At 37.1% G+C, this 23,531-nt stretch overlaps 1 protein-coding gene across 1 annotated transcript in view; it reads right to left on the bottom strand.

Annotated features, from left to right (window-relative positions):
* Window positions 1–23,531, bottom strand: part of LOC104211601 (polyubiquitin 4) — a 36,348-nt gene that overhangs the window by 10,313 nt on the left and 2,504 nt on the right.

Here is a 23,531-nt window from a genome sequence, read left to right as displayed (position 1 = left end):
ATATATAATAAAATAAAACAAATTCGAAAATATTTTCCTTCTTCTTTAAAAATTGAAAAGAAAATTCAAAATTCAAAAAATATTTTTTTAGAAAGCATTTCTTTTATTAAAGGTAAAATTCCAAAAAAAAAAAAGATATTTTCTTTCTTCTTAGAATATGAAAAAACAAAAAAAAAATATCTTCCTTTTACTTTTGAAATTCTCAAAGTTCAAATCAAAAGAAAAGGAATTCTTAGAAGTCTTTCTTTCAAAAAGAAAATCAATCAAAAATCAAAAAAAATAATATATATATATACTTCATTTCTTCTTTTAAAGCAGTTCTTTTACAAATTCAAAAAAAAAATTTAAAATTAGTTTATTTACTTTATTCATGACCTGCCCGAACTACGCGGGTTTGATTCTCACCGAATGTGAGATACGTAGGCAACCCTCATCGGGTCCAACCCCCTTTATTGCTAAAATAGCCAAAAACCAATAAATAAATAAAAAACGTGTCAAAATTTTAATTTTTGTCATAAATAAGTCGGGCGGTATCCCACCTCCCCATTTGCTAAAAAATAGCCAAAAAAATATATGTCAAATTTTAATTTCGTCATAAAGAAGTCGGGTGACGCTATTTTATCAAGACATAGCCGAATGTTCCCGAAAAGGACGCCGGAAGGCTGACTTTGCATAAACAGCCACCTTTTGGGTCATGTTTAGGATTTTTGGTCCAGTTGACCCACACAGCCTTAAAAAATTTTCGTCCCCGAGGCGCTGAAGGGCCGTGTTTGCAACACCCGGTTTTTATTGTAATTTGAAAAAAAAAACACAAAAACAAAGAGTCAACGGTCAGGTGAATACCGTTTGGATATTTGGTCAAAATAAGCCGAGCCAGCTTCGGCCGCGTCTTAAACCGTTCTTGCCGAAATAGCCTTAGAATATCTTTCAGTTGTCGAAAGGCTATTTTCGTAAAAGAACGAACAAGTGTGTAAAGTGTCAAAATAATCCTCCCCGGCCTCAAAATTCATGTGAGATTTGGAAGGGGCCACATTTGCAAAAATAGCCGTTTGGTTGCATTTGTCAAACGGAGAAAGGAAGCTGGCCATTTGTTTTGGAGTTTGTAAGACTTTTGATTATAATATGTGGGTCGTTTGATTTTCAAGTTTATAGGTCATTTTTAAACCTTTGAAACCCAATATGAAAATCGAAAAAAAAATGATTAGTATTGCTTATCTTTTATTGGTCCGAACTATGCAAGGTCTGATTCATGCGGGGTCATGGTACGTAGGCAATCTCCATAAGATTCGACCACAACAAATAATGAAAAAAAAAATCGAAAAAAGGGGAAAAAGATGTTGCTAGTAATAAGAACCGACTGAGTCCATTCTAACATGTTTTATTTTGAATTGTGAAGAAAGTTGAGTTGGTCGGTTTGTTCAGAGGGTTCAACAAGAGTCTACTGTGCCGGGAAAAAATAGAATACTAAAACAGCAAATGACCGGAGTGTGTCAAGCATGGGTCAGTGGGCAAGGACAACCTCGTCATGAGTCACAATTTGCGACACAACAAGAGCAGTACCACTCTCCTAAGTACCACCCGTACTCGTTAGATCTTCCTTCAAAGATTGAAGAGCCTGCCCGAAAAATGGTACAAGAAGAAATGACCCAAAGGGTAAAAAACTTAGAACAATGGTTGAAAAACAGGCAAGGGTTGTCTGGCCAAAAGAGTGTTGCCTTCAAAGATCTATGTATGTTCCCCGATGTCCACTTGCCGCCTGGTTTCAAAACTCCCAAATTTGAAAAGTACGATGGACATGGAGATCCCATTGCCCACCTGAAAAGGTATTGCAATCAACTGAGAGGTGCGGGAAGAAATGAAGAATTATTGATGGCTTATTTTGTGGAAAGCCTTACGGGAGTAGCTTCCGAATGGTTTATGGATCAAGACACGTCTCGCTGGTATGTCTGGGACGACATGGCACAAGCATTTGTCAAACAGTTCCAATACAGCATCGACATTGCCCCAGACCGCATTTCCCTTTCAAACCTGAAGAAGAAACCAAGTGAAAGTTTCAGGGAATATGCCATTAAATGGAGAGAGCAAGCAGCTCGAGTTAAGCCACCCATGGATGACCACGAGCTAATAACTGTCTTCCTTCAAGCGCAAGAGCCAGATTACTTTCAGAACATGATGTCCGCAGTTGGCAAATCCTTCTCGGAAGCAATCAAAATGGGAGAAATAATAGAGAATGGTCTTAAGACAGGAAAAATTATGAGTCAAGCAGTTTTTAAAGCTGCAACTCACGCTGTCCGGGTTGAGTCTGATAATTTTTGCGACACAAATGAGAAGATTGAAGAAATCATGATGACATCAGGGTCAAGAAGAGGTCCTAGGAGAACATCTCGAAGGTATGAGCAGCCTCCTAAAGTTATCTATGAATCCCCTGAGCAATATTATCCCCCTCAGAACCCACAACACTCTATTGTTCCACCTCAGTATGTTGCCCGGCCACCAAAACGCCCCAGAAGGCGAGCACGAGCGTCACAAAATCTCCAGAAGCCTCCACATAACTTTCAGGTGCCCTATAACCCACATCCAAGCCAGAAGTATAAAGGGGAACGAAGGTTGAAAGATAATTTTACACCAATAGGAGAGTCCTATGAAAGCTTATTTGAGAGGTTAAAGCATCACGACATGATTGCATCTATTCCTCCAAATCATCTGGACACACGTGCAAGAAGCTTTGACCCTTCTAAAAGGTGTGAATACCATTCCAATGCCCAGGGGCACAATGTTGAAAGTTGTCGGGATTTGAAAAAAGAAATAGAAAGGATGATCCAGGAAAATCTGATTGTGATCCAAGGTAATGACACCCAGAATATCGCACAGAATCCTTTACCTGCACATCATGATGCACACTTTATGGGGAGGATGCCTGGTAACATGGGATTTTAGAGTCATCCCGGAAAGCCGCTAACTGATGATAATGATATCGAAGTTGGAAATGGTCTGGACAATACTGCAAAGCCTAGTGGCTAAAGATGCCAACTTTGATAAAATGGGAGGACGCTCCGTTCCTTGGTTAGCAAGAGAGAAGCTTGTGGTGGCTTATTTTTTTGTCATTTCTGTTGTCCGGATTATTCTTAGGGTTGTAATCCGAATATTGTCTTGAGTCAAACCTTCTTATCTTTCCATTTTGTCATATCAGTTTGTTTAAGTTTTGTCAAGGCTGTGTTAGGATTTTATTCTGCTTGTTTTGTTTGTTTTATTATTCAAACCATTTCGCCAGTAGTCTAATACAAAAGCCGGTCTTTTATTATTTCCAGTTTTCTTTTGATTAGTCCTTTTATCATTTTTATTCAAGCGCCGATTCTAGGGACATGACATGCGCACACAGTTTGGGCCTAGTCTATAAAGTTAATCATAAAACCCTGGGAAGGTGATCAAAGCATTTAAAGGAAATAAGAACGGTTTGAGATTATTTGAAGCCCGAGTCATGTGGAACTGGGGCAAGTAAAACATAAAGAAAACCGTTAAATGCAAGATTCGCCAAATTGGCATGAGGGTCGTGCATGAGAGTGAGAGTGTCGCCCAGCAGTGCTTTAGAAATGACAAATGAAAAAGCAAGTGTTTAACATAATTGTCAAGACCAGCACCGTCGGAAGAGACTATAAATCTATGTTCAATTATGTTGTTTGCACTTGGCATGTTTTGAAGACTGGAATGACGAAGGCATTTTGTTCTGCTACCTAAACACTTTATCCTTCGTTACCCCTTTTGAGCCTTATTTTATTTTCTTTCATACCCCTCGTTCGGAATCAATAGCAACGACTAGGAAATACAAGCCTAGAAGGTAAAGAAAAAAAAAAGAAAAAAAGAAAAAAAACAACAAAAAATGAGAGAAAAATGATAACAACAAAAAACAAAAGAAAGTCAGAAGAAAACAGAGGAATTGGGAACTACGTTTGACCTGATTCCTCAAAGAGGATACGTAGGCGCCTCACGGCTCGGTCATAGGGTGCATAGTGTGCATAATGTGCATGGTGTGCATAGTGTAACAAAAAATTAAAAAAAAATATAAATAATAAATAAATAATCCCCAAGCAAGAAACTGGGGCAAAGGTTGCGCTTGTTGTAAACAAATATGATTTCGAAGGTTGTAATTTTGAACCCCAAATTGATTTGTTTTTGAGCCTTTAATACCCTTTCTTTCTAAGCCTATCCAAAAAACTCATATTACGGTCCAAAGAAAGACCTTCTGACCAGTCTGCAGAAGATGCCAAGTCAGACAAATGAGAGTCTTACCGGCGAACATAACATTCTGTTCCACAGCAGAAATGACTCTAATCTCCAGCAGAGAGAGTCATACCGGCAACACTCCAAATCCCTAGCTGGAAAGTGATATAAATGAGAGAGTCTTATCGGTGAAAATCTTCACGGACACCATAAGGCGATGAAAGCTGAGAGAAAAACCCAAAATGAGAGAGGCTTGATAGTGAAAACTCTTCGGGCACTACAAGTCGAATAAGATTAAGAATCAGATGGGGAATTGCCAATTGAAGATCTTGAAAGATGATTGACAGCAGAGGATATGACACATATGCATGTCATGACCATTAGAGTCGGTGTCTGCGTTTGATTGTTTTTTTTTATTTATAGTTTCTTTCGTTAAAGAGTCATCTTTTTTCTTTTGTCTTTTATTCTATTCCTTTTTATCTTTCTCCTTTCATAGAAAATTCCCCAGTAGAGTCTGTTTGGTCAGAACCAGTGGGAAATGACTTCAAAATAGGTCATCAGTTTTCCAAGATAAGATCTGACTAGTACATACAAATGGTATAGTCAGCAAGGAACAAGCGCGAGGCCAATGTCAAAAAAAAAAAAAGATATCCCCAGCAAAAGGGAATTGATAAAAAGATCAACGAGTGTCAAGAGGGATATCCCCAGCAGAAAAGGATTATCCCCAGCAAATAATATCGTCCCTTGTGGAATGCAGAGCAAGGAAGGAGAAAGGGAAAAGCCATCCCAGTGGAGTATCACAACCAACTACCACGCTTTAAGCTAACAAATTTTGTTTGAGTTAAAACAGGTAAAGGAAATGGCATTGATGTCGGAAATGCATGCCACAAGAAAGATTGTCAAACTGGGGCAAAAAAGTTTCTTTTCAGTTAGAAAATTTTCTGGAAAATCAGGTACCCATTTGGGGAAGAATAAAGATAGCACCAAGGAAGTGGTCTTTGAACCAGGGTTTCCCCCAATATAATAAGTTTCCAATGGAGGAAATTGATCCCCAGCAGACAGAACCAAAGAGATGAAATTGGTGTATAAAAAAAGCAAAAGCCATTGTCATCCCCAGCAGCTTCCAGAAGAATGAAGCATCGATTTGAAGGGATAAAATTCCCCAGCAGCGTTATCCTCAACAACGTTATCCCAAAAAGATAACACTTATATCCCCAACAGTGTTATTGAATTTGAATTTGAAGGAGGGGAAGAAAGAAGACTCCCGCAGTGGTATTATCCCCAGCAAGCAAGAACAAAGCAGCGCAAAGGAAAAAGAAAAGAAAAGAAGAGATTGCAAAGGTAAGTTTCTCAAATCATTGATCTTTACATTTTTCTCCTAGGATAAAAAGTCCTAGTATGATGAATTTCCCTCCCGAGTCAAAATCTTGGTCTGATGAAATTGTTCTCCCAAGATAAAATCTTAGTCGGATGAATCTTTCTCCTAAGATCACAACAAAATGGACCTAGTCTGACGATTTATCTCCTAGAGTCAAAATCTTGGTCTGATGAAATTGTTCTCCCAAGATAAAATCTTAGTCGGATGAATCTTTCTCCTAAGATCACAACAAATGGACCTAGTTTGACGATTTATCTCCTAGAGTCAAAATCTTGGTCTGATGAAATTTTTCTCCCAAGATAAAATCTTAGTCGGATGAATCTTTCTCCTAAGATCACAACAAAATGGACCTAGTCTGACGATTTATCTCCTAGAGTCAAAATCTTGGTCTGATGAAATTTTTCTCCCAAGATAAAATCTTAGTCGGATGAATCTTTCTCCTAAGATCACAACAAAATGGACCTAGTCTGACGATTTATCTCCTAGAGTCAAAATCTTGGTCTGATGAAATTTTTCTCCCAAGATAAAATCTTAGTCGGATGAATCTTTCTCCTAAGATCACAACAAAATGGACCTAGTCTGACGATTTATCTCCTAGAGTCAAAATCTTGGTCTGATGAAATTGTTCTCCCAAGATAAAATCTTAGTCGGATGAATCTTTCTCCTAAGATCACAACAAATGGACCTAGTCTGACGATTTATCTCCTAGAGTCAAAATCTTGGTCTGATGAAATTTTTCTCCCAAGATAAAATCTTAGTCAGATGAATCTTTCTCCTAAGATAAGATATCAAATCCTAGTCTGATGAATTTTCTCCTAGGATAATAATTTAAAAAAAAAAGTTTGAATTGAAAAAAAAATGGTTGAAGTCAGGAGCCCCCTGAAGAATAGAATGGCGATTTATTGGTTGAAATCAGGAGCCCGCCTGAAGAGAGGAATGATGATTATTTTCAAAGTTGTTGTTGAAGTCAGGAGCCCGCCTGAAGAGAGGAAAGATGTTTTTTAAAAAAAAAAAAAGTTGTTGAAATCTTGCCAACCTAAAGAAAGGAATGGCGATGTATGGTTTGGAGTCAAGAGCCCGCCTGAAGAGGAATGGCGATTATTTTCTAAGTTGTTGTCAGGAGCCCGCCTGAAGAGAGGAAAGGCATTTTTAAAAGTTGTTGAAATCTTGCCAACCTAAAGAAAGGAATGGCAATGTATTGGTTGAAGTCAGGAGCCCGCCTGAAGAGAGGAATGACGTTTATTTCTAAAGTTGTTATTGATGTTGGGAGCCCGCCCAGATAACAGAGGCATACATTTCAGTCTTTACATTTCAAGCATTGAAGTTGGGAGCCCGCCCAGATAACAGAGGCATACATTTCAAGTCTTTAATTTTCAAGTATTGAAGTTGGGAGCCCGCCCAGATAACAGAGGCATACATTTCAAGATCAAGTCAGAGGACAATAAAACAGAGGGTTACAATAGGAATCCCCAGCAGGAAACAATAAAATTCCCCGGCACCGGGAAACAGAAGGTTGCAACAAGAGGTCACAGTACAAACTCAAGTACATGTGTCAAAAGAAGTAAAGCACCGAAAGAAATGCAAGCAGACAAGGAAGCAAGGCAACAAAAACAAATTGTACTCTAGCCTAGCTTCTTGTTTTTTTTAAGCACGGTGTAACAAGGAGATCGGTAAGCAGTAGTAATAGCATGCAACAACAGTAACTATGCAGTCCCACGGTAGTCCCAGCTACCAAAATTTTCCGAACTACATTGACCTGATTCCTGTTTAGCCCAGGATATGTAGGAAACCTTTGAAGCAAAGGTTTGGTCAAATCTTTTTCAAAAAAAATGCTTCAACGGAGTACTCGGATGGGCAAAAATCGCTCGCTTTATCTTTGCACGAAAACCCTTCGTGTCTTCGGGCAAAGAGGGGCAGCTGTAAGCACTTGAGCTTTGCCCTATATGAGAATTACTCCCAAAAAATTCAAAAATAAAATGATTTTTCTTTGGTGTGCAATTTTGTGATATTTTGAATAATTATTTGTATTTGTCTGTGCATGTTTATTTGCTAAATTAATAAAAAATACAAAAATATGTCGCATTTTGCATGTAGGATTTAATTCTAAAATTGTTAGTAATTAAATTTGTTTTACAAAAATTAAAAATTACAAAAATAGGCATCGTTTGCATTTTTAGCATTTAATGTCCAAATATACAATTTTATGCTTAATTATTACTTAATTGTGCGTTAATTGTTATTGGGAGTTAATTTGCACTTTTATAACTTAATTTAGTTCTTAATAATAGTTTAAGTATTTTTATAATTTAGTTTTAGAAAAATAAAAGAAGAAAAGAGAGCGAAAATATAAAGAAAGTCGGAATTGGGCCTCTTCTTCAATTTCAAGCCACAGGCCCAAAAAATGGCCCAATCTTCCCTACGACCCAGTCCATTTCGAACTGGGTCGACCCAGTCCATAACCCAAAAGACCCAAACCCCTTTGTCTTACATTTTACAAAAACAAAACAAAAATTAAAAGAAGAAAACCCTAAAAACACTAAACCAATCCGCCCCCACCCCTCCTATCTTCTTCTTCTTCCTCAAGCTTCTCCACCTCCCATGGCTTCCCTTTGCCTTCAACATCAAGAAGCCATGACTACACGCACACACGCACGTCACCCTCACGACCCCGGCTCAACTAAACGACCCCAGCCCTATCCGCCATTGAAGCTCGTCAAGCTCAAAGCTTGCTCGACTATGGCTGCTTCCCCGCTGCGTTTCAGCTGCTTTTGCTTACGTCCAAACACGCCCCCCAGCTGCTGCTGCTTCGTGGTTCAAACTTCAAGCCCTGAGCTGCCTCATCCAGCTTCATGCCTCGTCGTTCATGGCTGAACATCCATCGCGACAACCCAACTGCTGCTGCGTTGTTCTTCTTCGTCTCCGTCATGGCCAAGATCACGCAGCAACTGCTGCTGCTCACGTTTCAGCCATGGACGAGCAAGCTTTGATGCTGCCATGGCCAGCTGCGGACTGCTGCTCCTTTCCCTCCGTCTTCTTCGTTTGGTCGAGGGTTTTTCGTCGAGTCAAGATCTTGTACGTCGTGAGTTCATCGTCAAGTTCGTTGTTTGTTTGGTCGTTGTTCGTCGTTTCGATCCAGTTAGTAGTTTTTGAGTTTTATTTTTGTCCATATTTTTGTTTTATATTTTCCGGATCCAAAATCGTTAAATGATTTAATCCTTGTTTTGTTCGTTGATTCATCGTTGAAATAATTTTCTAGTGTGTTCATGTTGTTTGTTAAATTAATTTTCAGATTTCAAAATAGAAGTTTAATTAGTTGTTTTCATATTCATTTCATGTTTGTATTATTGTTTAAATGAATATTTGTTAGTTTGAGGTTTGTTAGATTCAAATTGAAATTTAATTAACTATTTCTTCAATTTGTTTCATGTGTTTATGTATTGTTAGAAATTGTTAATATTGTTAAGTTCAAGTTTAAGTTCATAATTGTTTCTTCGTCGATCTTGTTATTTGTTTAAAGAATTTAGTTGTGTTAGAGAAATATGTTGGTTTAATCGTTTAAATCCATCATGTTTGTTGTTTAAAATAGATTTAATTCATGTTCATACTTTGTTTGATTGTTCTTGAATCCGAAATTTGTATAGCTTGATTTCTTGTTTACCATTTGTGATTATTTCTTGAATTTGTCTCATAAAGTTTAATATAGGAATTGTTGGTTGTAATGTTGTTAGAATTGATTTTAAGTTCAATATGATTGAAGTTAGAAATCTAAATATACTTGTTTGTTGTAGTTGTTGAATCCGAAAATAGGATTGTTTGTTGCTAAAATATTGTTCAATCAAATTTTAGTTGTTCTTTGTTGTTCAATTTGTGTTCATGTGATTTGTTGTTAAAATCGTGTTCATGTGATATTGTTGTTATGATGTTCATCCGTGTTCATATTGTTGTTTGAACATTGTTAGAAATTGATCATATAGTCTATATTTTGGTTAAGTTTGATTAATTGATGTGTTATAGCTGATGGGTAGTTTGGTAAATTTGTAGTACGTTCAGGGGTAGTTTGGTAATTTCAATAAGGTCGGAGGGGGTAGTTTAGGAATTGTACATTTTGTAATTGTTTATTTGAAGCATGGGGGACAAAATGAAATGGGGTGGGTTGTGATATGATTATTTAATATAAAGGGGGGACAAGATTTAATTTAAAGGGGGAATCTTGTATTATTTTAAATGAAGCATGGGGGACAAAATATAATGGGGTGGTGTGATATGTTTATTTAATGTAATGGGGATGAATGGAAAGATAATGTGTTGGGTAGAGAAAAAGTATGGATTTTAATTAATTGAAAGGTTTATGGGATGAGTTATAAGAAGAAGTCTTGAACACAAGACAAGACAGACAACAAGAGAAACAGAGAGAAAAAATAGAGAGAGATAGAGAAAATATATACACAGATACGAGAGAGAGAAACAAATCTGAAAAAAAGAGAGAGAAAAATTCCGAAAAATATTTAAGCTTTCAAAATAAAAATAAAAACTAAAAAATCTTCTGCTTTCTTTCTTTGTTTTGAAATTAGTATTAATGGTTGTTGTTTCATTCAAAGCTTAAAGCTTTTGTTTTTGGGATTACTACTCCACCGGTCTGTTACTGGGTTGTTACTGTTGCTGGACTGTTGTTGCTGTATTGTTATTACTGTCGCTGATTCTCATCATCATTTTCTTTTGCTTCCAATATCAGGTACATATCTGTAAATTCATGTCATGAAAAGCTTCAACATGGCAAGTAAATGAAGTTTGGAATTATAAGGATGTCTTCTACTCATTTAAATTTTATTAGTTTAAGTTTCAGTTTTGTTTTAGTTGGTTAACATAGTATTATACTTGACATGATAAACTGTTAACTAATTAACCTTCTGGAGTAGTAAATTCCACGATAATCTTATATGTTTTGAGGACTAGTGATGACATTTACTGTTTGAATTGTTGAGATAGGGAACATTGCAGAAAATTGGCCATTAATTAAATCTTGTGATATTGAGCTAAGTAAATAATAGTACGGAAATACCCAGAAATTACATTACTAGCTTATTTTGTCAAATATCCAATTTTGTTTAAGGCTAGATGATGTCGTCTTATTAAATCAATTGGTAGATTAGTTTTCTTTCTTAATAACAAAGGTTAGAATATTAGGAATGGTTCAGACGTACAACTATATTGCATGTGATGCAATTTTATTGAATCAATTTGTATAATAGTTCTCTTTCTTATCAACTTGATTCTTATCTACCATTGTAAACAAATTAACCAAACAATTATAACTTTGGACTAAAAACAAGTATATGAGAAGGATATGGGATTTATAAGCACGAATTGCAACATTTTATGTCAAGGATATGTAGAAATAGAGTTCGCATTAAATATAACAATGAAAATTCTTCAGAAATTATTAATTTGTCTATCAAATTAATTCTTTTTCCAGTTTTATATGCGATTCGATTTTTGGATATATTAATGTCGTATCCACGATAAGAATGGTAGTATTTTTAGTTACATGTTGTTTGTTTCTTTTTCATATCATTAATTCTTTAAAATTTGAATAGTTTTGAGGTATATAATTCATACGCGTAAAATAAGACTTGTAGCAACGCCTAATAAATTTTGAATTCTTTGTCAAGAAATTTGGTGGCATCCCAATCGGTGATTCTCCATGACTCTTACATTTAAAAATAGATGGATGCAATAAACATTTGTAGAGAATTTATATTACTGTCAAGAATATTTGCATAATTAAGGATGCGTTCGCGTGACTTGATTATACTTCTAAAGGCGATTCGGATTATGCGTTCGCGCAACTTCGAGCAAATTTTTACTAAAAAGAGATTTCTCGGAGAATATCATTATTAATTTCATAAAACCCGAGATGTGCGGTTTACTATTTAAGAAAGGCGAATGTTCTTAATTTTATTTTTAAACACATTTTCGAAAAAAAATAATTATGTTTATAATAAATATATTATCAATATCATTGTGTACACGTACGCGTGACACGATTCCTCACATTAAAATCATTTTTAAATTTATAACACGAATATACGTACGCGTAATTCGATTCAAAGAAGGGTCCTTAATCACAATAAGTAAAAGCGGTAGAAAAATCACGTAACAAAAAGTATTTAATAAAAATCAAGATAATTAAGCCAATAATAAAAACAGTTAAGCGACCGTGCTAGAACCACGGAATTCGGAAATGCCTAACACCTTCTTCCGGATTAACAGAATTCCTTACTCAGGATTTCTGGTTCGCAGAATAATAAACAGAGTCATATTCTCCTCGATTCAGGGATTAAAATTGGTGACTTGGGACGCCTTAAAATTCCCAAGTGGCGACTCTGAAACAAACAAACAAATCCCGTTTCGACTGTCCTTTAATTGGAGAAAACTCCCTACGCCCCCCGCGGGTGCGGAAAAAGGAGGTGCGACAGTTGGCATTTTGGAAGGATTTCATAAATTTGGGTTAAAGTTTATTTTAAAGTTATCGATGTCCATTTGGAATTTCGAGCCCGAAAATAGCTCCGTATGGTGATTCTGGTCTTAGGAGCGCTGTCGGATGTGGATTTGAAAGTCTGTTGGTCATTTCGGGGTCATTTAGCGAAAGTTAGAAATTTGAAGGTTTTTGAAAAGTTTGACCGGGAGTATACTTTTTGATATCGGAGTTGGATTCCGATTTTCGGAAGTTGGATTAGGTCTGTAACGTCGAATGTGACTTGTGTGTAAAATTTGAGGTCAATCGGACGTGATTTGATAGGTTTCGGCATCTGATGTAGAAGTTTGAAGTTCTAAAGTTCATTAAGCTTGAATTTGGATGAGATTCATGATTTTGGTGTTGTTTGATGTGATTTGAGACCTCGAGCGGATCCGTATTATGTTATGGGCTGGTTTGTGTGATTGGAGGGGGTCTAGGGGCTTCGGGTGTGTTTCAGATCAATTTGAGCTGTTTTGGAACTGCTGTTGGTGGTATCTGGGTTCCTTCTTCGCGAATGCCAAGGGAGTCCCGCATTCGCAAAGAGGAATTCTAAGGTTGTTGGGTTTTGGCCTTCGTGAACACGGGGCAGAGGTCGCGAACGCGGAGGGATTGCCTGAGGAACCTATGCGAACACGAAGGGTCAATCGTGAACGCGTAGAAGGAAAGGGGGAAGCTGGTCCTGAGGCCGTTTGGCCTACGGGAACACGAAGAGGGGAACGCGAACGCGAAGGGACAAGGTCAGCTAGCCTTCGCGAACGCGCTCAGGGATCGCGAACGCGAATAAAGGCAGCACCTGGGCAGATTATTTTGAAACGGGGGGGGGGGGGGGTTTGCTCATTTCTCCCATCTTTCACTTGGTTGGGTGATTTTTGGCAGCTTTTGAAGAGGAGATTTCATCATCTATCATGAGGTAAGTAAATTCCCGCACATTGTGATTTAAATACATGGTTTGTATATGGATTTATACATGTAAATTTGTAGAAATTGGGATTTTTGGTAGAAAACTTAGAAATTGATATTTTTAGATTTTGACCACGAAATTGGACATGGGATTTGGAATAAATCATATTTGAGATCGTGGTGTCATGGGTAATGTTTATCTTCGAAAATTTTCAGAATCCAGGCACGTGGGTCCGAGGGTGATTTTTATCGACTTTTCGGTCGGTGTTGAAAATTATTGTAATTGGATTATAATGAGTATTAGAGCATATATTTATGGATTTGTACATTTATTGACTAGTTTTGTAGTGTTGGGCACCGGTTTGAATTGTTGGAAAGGTTTGGGAGCCGGTTATTGAACTTAGGAGCGAGGTAAGTCTCTTTTCTAACCTTGTAAGAGGGAATTAACTCCATAGGTGAATTGATTTAATATGTGCTTCTATTTGTGGGGGATACGTACGCACGAGATGATGAGAGTCCGTGCATATCTACTTTTATGCTTGTGTCCGGGTAGTCTAGGACCCAGATCATGTTATACTTGCATTGTTGCACTTTACTTGCTAATTTAATTGCTTAAATCATATTGAAGACTTGATATAAGAATTGTAAAAGGTTAAACTTCATTTGCTTGACCGTTCATGAGAATTGGTATTTCCTTGAATAATCGTCCCTTAATAAATCTTGAATTGGTTGTTTTAAATGTATTTTTCTCTTTTGTGGAGCGGGCCGAATGCTTTGGTAGCAGATAGATGCGTCTATGGTTCATGTCGTTCGACCCTTGGCAGTGCATAATTTAAATATTTATGTTGGATCGGGCCGTACGAACTCTGCATGACTTGCGCATGATAACTCTTTGGAACTAATAATAATTGACATTGGCTTGAGATATGTTAAATGATGAAATGAGTTTGGGAATTTCTATTAGTAAAAGGATTGTTGATTATTTCTGGTTACTGAATTTTCAGCTAAATTACGTATTCCATGCTTAAATATAATATCGGCATTTTATTGTTAGCCCATAGTAAGTGTCAGAGTCTATCCCTCGTTACTACTTCTTCGGGGTTAGACTGGATATTTACTGGGTACGCGTTGATTTACGTACTCATACTACACTTGTTGTATATTTTTGTGCAAGTACATATATGTTGAGTGGCCTTGTGAGCGCAGAGGCGTGGTTATTTGTGGGGACTTAGGTGAGCTCCATTCCATGTTACAATCTGCAGCCAACAAAGTCTCCCTCAGAGTTATCTATATTTTTTCTGTCTAATTTGTATTTCGGACAAATGCTGTATTTTATTTTACTCCCCAGTTGATGCTCATGCACTTTTGACACCGGATTTTGGAGGGTACTTATGAGTTGTCCAGTATTGTAATTGGGAAAATATTATCAATTACTTTGTTAATTTATTTCTTATTATTGAATGAAGGAAACATTATGATTTCAAAATACTAAAAATGAGTAATTATGTTAATTAATTATTGTTGTCTTGCCTGACATTGGTATAAGGCGTCATCATGACCTTTAATGGATTTTGGGCCTCTCATTTTTTTTTTGCAAAAATTATAAAAAAGAGAACCAAAATTCACTTTGTAGAAAGGTATAAATTTTAATTGAAGTAAAATGAAGTTTAATAAGAATAGCTTTTATTGGATTTAAATAAAAAAAGAAATCATAAAGAGAAGTAAAAAAAAAATAAAGACAAAAATAGAAACAGCTATATGTGTCAAAATACTACAACAATGTGATGAACTAGAACATGAATTCAAATGTGCATTCAAAATACACGTTTAGCAAAAGGACCATAGCTAAAAGAAATAATATTTCAATTTGTTTCTTTAGAAGTGGTTCAAACTTCCAACCTTAGGCCTTACCATTGCTCTGCAACTTCTATATGTGTCAAGTAGGTTCAAGTACTTTAGCATTTATCTGTTTCATGTTTTCCTGATAAAAATTTCAAGAATAATAAATTTTTCTGACAAAGCAGGTTAAATTGAACTCCCTTCGTATAAGGTTGGTCCGCCCCTGTAAGCAAGTACACATGTTATCGTATTTTAACTTTTGTTAATGACTCTTACATGTTTTAAAAAAAATATATTGAAAATTAATTGAACCGTACCGATACCGAAGAGAAATCGAGATGATTGAAATGGTTTCAAAAAATCTAATTTTGATTATATAAAATAGAATACCGAAAAATTAATATGGTATAAGTTTATAAGATAACCGGCCAAACCAAACCATGAACACCCTAAGTTTAGTTACCGTAAAACTTTTAACCATGAATGCAATTGTATCATTTGTTCCTTAGTTAGGTGATGAAAAATCGACAATGATTCACTCGCTTAATACTGCATTTAAATTTCATTTAAGTATACTTATTGTTGTGGCTTTAGTGCGCATAGAAATCATATTTAGATTAAGATAAATCAATGATTTGTTAAGAGTTTGTCTGGTCAAATAATTAAAAGAAAAGAGAATGGCGCATAGTGATGATATATTTGTCAAAGAAAGAAGAGAGAAAATGGGTTGGTACTGCGCTTATTTCAAACCATAATCATGAATTTCCTTCTCCGACCAACAAGAAAAAGGTTTAAAATGTAGCATGACTAAGTAAAAATCTCGCGAATCAATAAATAACGTCATGATAGCCCAATAGATTCATGTACTTGTTCCGATTTGTCATCCCGATCTTTATACTTCTTTAAGTTTCATTCGAACATTTGTCCTTGATCAAAATGAATGATTTAAATCCCTCAAACCATTAACCAAAGCTTCATGGTATGCACCGTAAATAGAGCATGAACCTATAGTTTATATTTTTTTAGAAGCAAACTCAAATATAATTAAATAAAAAAGGGGGAAAAATAGAACAATAAAAGTAAAAAAGAACGCCCCCTCGTCCCATCTTCAAACATATCCAGCACCCCAAGAAAGTTAGAGAAATTTTCATAAACCACTATCTTTTAGTGATAATTAGTTATTTATAGATATCATTTGTTATATTACGGATTGTAGATACATTTTCTGTAGTTATAAGATGTATTAGATGTATTTAAGCTATTGTATTCATGAATACAATAGCTAAAATAGGCGTGAATCAGGGAAGTCCACCTAATCAGTTGTTGTATTCGAGTGTATTCGATTGTATTCATGGCGTGAAACATGAGATTACAGCTGGACAGATTATTGTATTCGACTGTATTCACGACGTGAAATAGGGGATTACACTATTTTTAAACGAAAAGTGTATCAATCAACATAATAGACTCCTAATATAACTCAACAAACTCAATTATAACACACAAAATTTGTATTTTCGGTTATAAAAAAGATTCTCAACCGAAAAATATCCCAAAAATATAGCAATCTTCAGAGAAATTATATAATACATCTGAATACATAAATTATATTAATTAAAAAAATATATGAATACATTCATGACATATAGCGAGATAGTGAATACAATGAAATACATAGAATACAGCGGGATACATTGAAATACAATGAAAAAAAAGACAGTGAATACAATGAAATATATGGAATATAACGAGATACATTGAATTACATTGAAAAAAAAGGCAATGAAATACATAAAATACATCGTGATACGTTGAAAATACATTGAAATATATTAACAGAAAATCAAGTTGCTCAACCCCAAACTCCATCGTTTTTGTGCAAGAACAAACCCTAATTTCCGGCGAATCCGCCATCGACCAATGGTGGCAAAATAAGGACTCTGTTAAAACTTGAATCTTGTATTGAAGATGACGGAAGTTGAGAACCTCGAGTTTATCGCTTTCCCAATTGGTTTTGGATAATGTTGAAGTTCCTGCCATTGGGATAATCATACCACAAATCAACAATCTGAAGATTCCCTTTGGTGTTATTCATGAAGAGAATCGAGTGGAATTGTGTTTGGCCATGGTGTAGGAATTGGGTCGCTGGATTTTGAAGAATTGATTAAAGTGAAACAAAGAGAAGATGCCGTTAGAAGGAGGAGGAGAGCGAGAATTTTAATGGGACGGGGGAAGAGAATGACATGTATCAAAGTAGAGAGAGAAAGAAAATAGTGTAACTGAATAGCATATTTAGTGGCTTAGGGGTATGAGGTAACCAAAATTAGATATTTTGCTATAAACATTAAAAGGTATCTATAGAATATAATTTTTTAAATGGTATTTATTTAAAATAAATAAGGTGTTAACCTTTGCTATAGGAGGTAAAAATTCCAAAAAGTTACGCTACCCATCACCCCCACCCGCTGCCTTCCACCCCGTACCGCTCCTCCATCAAGACCTCCATCACCTTTCATATTGAAGGCGATAAATGAGAACTATAGTGGGTATGTCAATTAGAGCTTTTTTTCCCTTTCTATTCTTTGACTTGCAATGTTTTAGGAAATGCAAATTCCAATGAGTCACAACTACAATATTGTAAAATTAGAAATTCGGAAATAAAGAATTTGTGGATTGGTTCTGGTGGATGAGTTCGCGAAGAATGGCAATTAAATCATTCTTGAGCAAATGCATGATTTTACCATTAAGTGCTTGCTCCGACGAAGGTCACGAAGACGGCGATGATAGCTATCAGAATGTATGAAAATTTTGGATCTCGTTGGATGGAAAAAACTGTGGTTTGAAGGCAAAGGTTGGGATCTCCCGGCTAGCACATTCTTTATGCAACCATTTCCTTAACCCCAAAAAATTGAATCCTAATAGTTTCACAAGCAACAGTCGAGAGAGGAAGCTGAAGCAAATAAATTTGGAGGCGAATTTTCCCGGAGGTTTTGAAAATACCAGAATATTGTGAAGGTGAAAAATAGCGTGAAGGAGAAAGAAAATTTAGTAGTAAATAAGAAGATGATGATGTGGATACATGTATCTGACCATGTGAGACTCACAAATATTAGGAGGGTTTAAATAATTCAATTTGATCGAGTACAAGTGTTCCAACTAAACTTCCTCAAGTACAGGGATCGAGATCGGGATCGGGATGACGAACCAAGTACATGGATCTACTAACCTATTCTGATCCCGGTCATCTCAGTGTAAGACCAACTTGTCATAAAGCAATCAACGGTGTTCATTTTGAGATGGAGAAAAAAAATGTTCAATATCTCAAGAAATGAAGGCCTGAAAGCGATGTGATTTAAGATTGACATCTGGGTATTGTAGAAAAGGAGATTGATTTATTTCATGACAAAGATACCCTTATAAAAAAATTTATATACCAAATTAACCCTGCCTAAAGTAAAAAAAAAACGTTATTCTCGTCTCCTTGTTTTCTTCTACGGATCTCTCATCACTGTCACTCAAAAAGTCGGAAGAATCAAACTGCAGTTTCCTCTCAGGGTATGAGTTCTAAAATATACTTAGGGGTCGTTTGGTTGGTTGTATAAGAAGAGTGATGAATAAGGTGTATTAGTAATGCATAGGTTAGTAATGCAAGCATAATTATGCAGAGATTATTTCTTATCCACTATTTGGTATGTGTATTAAAAATTAAAATTCATTGCATAATTTTTAAGAAAATTTGTTGTTTACAAAAATTCACTCCATATTTTTTAGCTTTAAGGGACTTATAATTTTATCTTTAACCATGCTAATACATGCATTAATAGCCTTGATATTGCTAATACCATAGTTTACTATGTATTAGTTAGCAGAGGCGGATCCAGGATTTAAACTCTATGGGTTCAACCTTTAAGGTTTTTACTACTTTGAGTCCTTAAATTTATGGGTTCATATCCATAAGTTATTGCGATTGTAGTAACTTTTTACATATAAATTTATACTCTGCGTTAAAAGTTATGCGTTCAATTGAACCCGATATTATAGGGCTACATACACTCCCGTGAGGCAGGGGTCATTTGGTAGGATGCATTAGAGAAAATAATGCATGCATTAACTTTGTGTACCTTGTTTGGTACGCTTTTTGAACATATGTATTACTAATGCAAGTATTAATTATACGACCTATTTGGTATTATCATATGTATAAGAGGTCATTTGGTAGAGTGCATAAAAATAATGCGTGAAGGTGTTGGTTTATGTTTAGTCAACAATGACATGCCAATTGGAAGAGTTGGTGGAACGAGTTGGTGTGAATGCTAGGAGGAAACTTCCTCCTTTGATGTCACCCATGACATCAAGGGGAGGTAGTTTGATGTCACCAATGACATCAAGAGGATGTCTTTACCTCTATAAATAGATGTACTCCTTCATTTGTAGAAACCATCCCAAAAATAATACAACACATTGTAGAGAGTAGAGAGTTAAGAGAGAAATTCTCTTAAGTGTAATGGGGAACTCTCCCCTTCCTTTGTTAATAAAAAAAAGGCAATTGTTCTCTGGTGGACGTAGGATTATTTTGATCTGAACCACGTTAAATATTGTGTTCTTTCTTTCATGTTTCCGCTAACAATTAGTATCAGAGCAACATGATTCTTTAACGATCCAAGGAGGAAGAACAAGCAAAGATGAGTTCCATGAAGTTTGAAATTGATAGATTCAGTGGACGCAACAACTACAATATCTAGAAGATCCAGATGATGGCGTTACTGCGGAGGGAAGGTTCAATCCATGCTATTGACAGAAAGTATCCTAAGGATATATCAACTCCCGACAAGGAGAAGATTGAAGGGGATGCATTGAGTGCAATCCAACTATCCCTTGCACCTAACGTGCTTTGTGAAGTGAGTACGGGTACCGAAGAGACGACCAAACAGTTATGGGAAAAGCTAGAAGGGCTATACCAAGACCGATCAGTGACAACAAGGATGTTGTTACAACGGCGTCTTCACACATTTAAGATGGGGTCAGGTACTTCGTTACAAGATCATTTAGATGCGTTCAATAAACTTGTCATGGACTTACAGATTGCAGGAATTAAAAAGGGAGGAGGAGACGCTTGCATGTGCTTTGCTATTTTCATTGACTTCAGGATATCGTGATATTGAGAATTCAATGATGTATAGCAAGGAGCCTATCAAGCTTGAGCAAGTGCGGCAGGCACTTAACTCTAGTGATGTGCGGAGGCACATTGAAGGAGATAGAGATGACCAGGCAAGTGGGCTCTTTGTGAGAGGCCGGACTAGCCAACAGGGAAAGAGCAAATCAAAGCACAGATCAAAGTCTCGTGTGAACAAGAAGAATACAGAGTGTTGGGGTTGTGGCAAGAAGGGGCACTTTGAACGAGACTGCCCAATGTCAAAGTCCAAGGAAAAGGCGAGTGCATCCACAGTTGAACAGGTACATGATTTTGATAATGATTATGTACTAACAACATCGTGTAATAATAATAGTAGTTATGGAAACAAATGGGTGTTAGACTCTGCTTGCACTCTGCATATGACGTTCCGAAAAGACTGGTTTAGCAGCTATGAGAAAAGTGGAGGAACCGTAGTAATGGGCAATAATGCAACTTGTGCAATAGTTGGCATTGGCTCAGTTCGGGTTCGCTGCCATGATGGAGTCGTGAGGACTATTACACAAGTCCGTCATGTTCCTGATCTGAAGAAGAATTTGATCTCCCTGAGTACTCTGGATGAACAAGGCTACAGGTACATGAGCGAAGCAGGAACTATAAAGGTGACTAAAGGTTCTTTAGTCATGCTGAAAGGCAAGCTAGAGAACGACCTTTACACATTGGCCGGAAGCACCATTGTTGGCTCTGCAAATGCATCTACAATGCAGTTATCTAATGATGACAAGACAAGACTATGGCACATGAGACTGGGTCATATGAGCGCACGTGGACTGGAGATGTTGAGAAATCGCAACCTTTTGGAAGGTGAGAAGATCAGCACACTTGACTTCTGTGAGCATTGCGTTCTAGGGAAGCAAAAGAAGGTCAGCTTCAGCACTGGCAAACACAAGACAAGAGGAGTGCTAGATTACATCCATTCAGATTTATGGGATCCCTCTAAACTTCCATCGAAGAGCAAAAAGAGGTATCTTCTCACTTTTATTGATGATTTCTCACAAAAGGTTTGGGTGCATTTTTTGAAGGCAAAAAGTGATGCTTTTGAAGCATTTAAAGAGTGGAAGATTTTGGTTGAAAATCAAATGGAGCGGAAAATCAAGTATCTTCGCACAGACAATGGCTTGGAGTTTTGCAATGAAGAGTTTAATGAATTCTGCAAGGTTCATGGGATCTCAAGACATAGGACTGTCAGGCATACCCCACAGCAGAATGGAGTTGCCGAGAGAATGAACAGAACTCTTCTTGAAAAGGCTCGTTGTATGCTCCTACAAGCCAAAATGTCCAAAGTATTTTGGGCTGAAGCAGTTCACACTGCTGCTCATATTGTCAATCGATCTCCAGCATCGGCAATTGACTTTAAGACTCCGAATGAGGTATGGTCAGGTGAACCCTCTAACTATTCATACTTACGAGTATTTGGGTGTCCAGCTTATTATCACGTTAATGAAGGAAAGCTTGAACCAAGGGCTAAGAAGGCCATATTCGTAGGGTATGTGGATGGAGTAAAAGGGTACAAACTTTGGTGTTTGTCTTTACTCAAATTTATAGTTAGTAGAGATGTCACCTTTGATGAATCCTCTATACTTGATCCCCGTAAAGTTTCCGTGGAGTTTTCAGGAAACAAGAACGACGAGCAGGTGGAGCTTCCGGTGGAGCTTGCCAAGGAAAAGGATCAAGAGACTCAGGTTAAAGATGAGTCAGAAGATGTAGACCTTGAAGAACTTGTTGTCAATGAACCATACACAATTGCAAAGGGGAGGGAGAAGAGGCAAACACGAGAACCGGAACGCCTTATAAATCAAGCAAACTTGATTGCATATGCGTTCGTAGCTGCACAAGAAGAGATTAAGGATCTGGAGCCCTCCTCGTATATTGAAGCAACTTCTTGCAAGGATGTTGTACAATGGCGGTTAGCCATGACTGAAGAGATGGAGTCTCTTCACAAGAATCAGACATGGGTCTTAGTGAAAAGACAAAAGGGGAAGAGGACAGTTGGATGCAAGTGGGTCTACCGAAAGAAAGAGGGAGATTGGTTGCAAAATGATTCAGTCAGAAGGAGGGAATTGACTACAATGAAATTTTCTCTCCAGTCGTGAAGCATAGCTCAATTCGCGTGCTACTAGCATTGGTTGCCCAATTTGACTTGGAGCTTCAACAGCTTGATGTCAAAACTGCTTTCTTACACGGTGATCTAGAAGAGACAATCTATATGGATCAGCCTGAAGGTTTCCTAGCTGAGGGAAAAGAAGATCACGTATGCCAACTAAAGAAGTCTTTGTATGGTTTGAAGCAATCCCCTAGACAGTGGTACAAGAGGTTTGATGCATTCATGACTACACATGAATTCTCAAGGAGTGCATTTGATAGCTGTGTGTATCACAAGAAGATGTCTGGTAACTCAATGATTTATTTACTATTGTATGTTGATGATATGCTTATTGCTGCTAACAACATTACAGAGATAAATGTTTTGAAGAAACTGTTGAGTAAGGAATTTGACATGAAGGATTTAGGAGCTGCAAAGAAAATCCTTGGTATGGAGATTTCAAGAGAAGACGGTGTTGTACATCTTTCTCAGAAGAGGTATATTGAAAGGGTTCTCAAGAGATTCAATATGCATACGTGCAAGCCTGTAAGTACACCATTAGCTCCTCATTTTAAACTTTCAGAGTTACAAATGCCTCAGTCCGAGGATGAGGTGGAGCATATGTCAAAGATTCCTTATGCCAGTGCAGTTGGTAGCATTATGTATGCTATGGTATGCACACGTCCAGATATTGCTCAATCTGTAAGTGTGGTAAGTAGATACATGTCCAGCCCAGGAAAGAGGCATTGGGAAGCTGTCAAGTGGATATTGAGATATCTCAAAGGAGCTTCTGGTGTTGGTCTGACCTTTCGAAAAAGTGGTGGAGGTATTTCAATTCTCGGTTATGTAGATTCTGACTATGCAGGAGATCTTGACAGAAGAAGGTCCACAACTGGATACATCTTTACCCTCGTTGGCAGTGCCGTTAGTTGGAAGTCGACTCTGCAGTCGATTGCCGCTTTGTCTACGACAGAAGCAGAATACATGGCAGCAGCGGAGGCGGTGAAGGAAGCTATCTGGTTGAAAGGTTTAGTAGCGGAATTGAGTTTGGTTCAGCTGGAATCAACTCTTAGATGTGATAGTCAGAGTGCTATTCATCTAATGAAAAATCAGAGATTTCATGAGCGCACTAAACACATTGATGTCAGATTTCATTTTATTCGAGATGTTGTTGAAGAGGGAACTATCAAGGTCGTGAAGGTTATCACAGACGATAATGCTGCAGATATGTTGACCAAGATAGTCCCACTCGCTAAGTTTGCACACTGCAAGGACTTGGCGGGGGTGTGCATCAACTGATGCAACTCCGAAGAGAACAGTTGTTAGGTGGAGGTGGTATGTTCAACAATGGTTTGATTCTTCTTGTTTCTTACAACGGGGTTGCCCAGTAAGCTTAGAAGTTTTG

This window comes from Nicotiana sylvestris, chromosome 5 (assembly GCF_000393655.2).
Source record: "Nicotiana sylvestris chromosome 5, ASM39365v2, whole genome shotgun sequence".
Lineage (NCBI taxonomy): Eukaryota > Viridiplantae > Streptophyta > Magnoliopsida > Solanales > Solanaceae > Nicotiana > Nicotiana sylvestris.
The sequence above is the reverse complement of the archived record's forward strand: the minus strand, read 5'-3'. Positions and strand labels throughout refer to the sequence as shown.